Here is a 322-nt window from a genome sequence, read left to right on the forward strand (position 1 = left end):
TGGGGTACATGTGTCTCTTTCAATTCTGGTTTCCTCAGTGTGTATGCCCAGCAGTAGGATTGCTGGGTCATAAGGCAGTTTTATTTCCAGTTTTTTTAAGGAATCTCCACACTGTTCTCCATAGTGGTTGTACTAGTTTGCATTCCCACCAACAGTGTAAGAGGGTTCCCTTTTCTCCACACCCTCTCCAACATTTATTGCTTATAGACTTTTGGATCGTAGTCATTCTGACTGGCGTGTATATGGAATTTAGAAAGATGGTAACAATAACCCTGTATACAAGACAGCAAAAGAGACACTGATGTATAGAACAATCTTTTGG

At 40.7% G+C, this 322-nt stretch overlaps 1 protein-coding gene across 3 annotated transcripts in view; it reads right to left on the reverse strand.

Annotated features, from left to right (window-relative positions):
* LOC104992927 (placenta-specific gene 8 protein-like) overlaps nucleotides 1-322 on the reverse strand; it is a 50895-nt gene that overhangs the window by 1143 nt on the left and 49430 nt on the right. The gene's annotated exons all lie outside the window — the stretch shown is intronic.

Source organism: Bison bison, unplaced genomic scaffold (genome assembly GCF_000754665.1).
Source record: "Bison bison bison isolate TAMUID 2011002044 unplaced genomic scaffold, Bison_UMD1.0 scf7180017864228, whole genome shotgun sequence".
NCBI classification, from domain to species: Eukaryota; Metazoa; Chordata; class Mammalia; order Artiodactyla; family Bovidae; genus Bison; species Bison bison.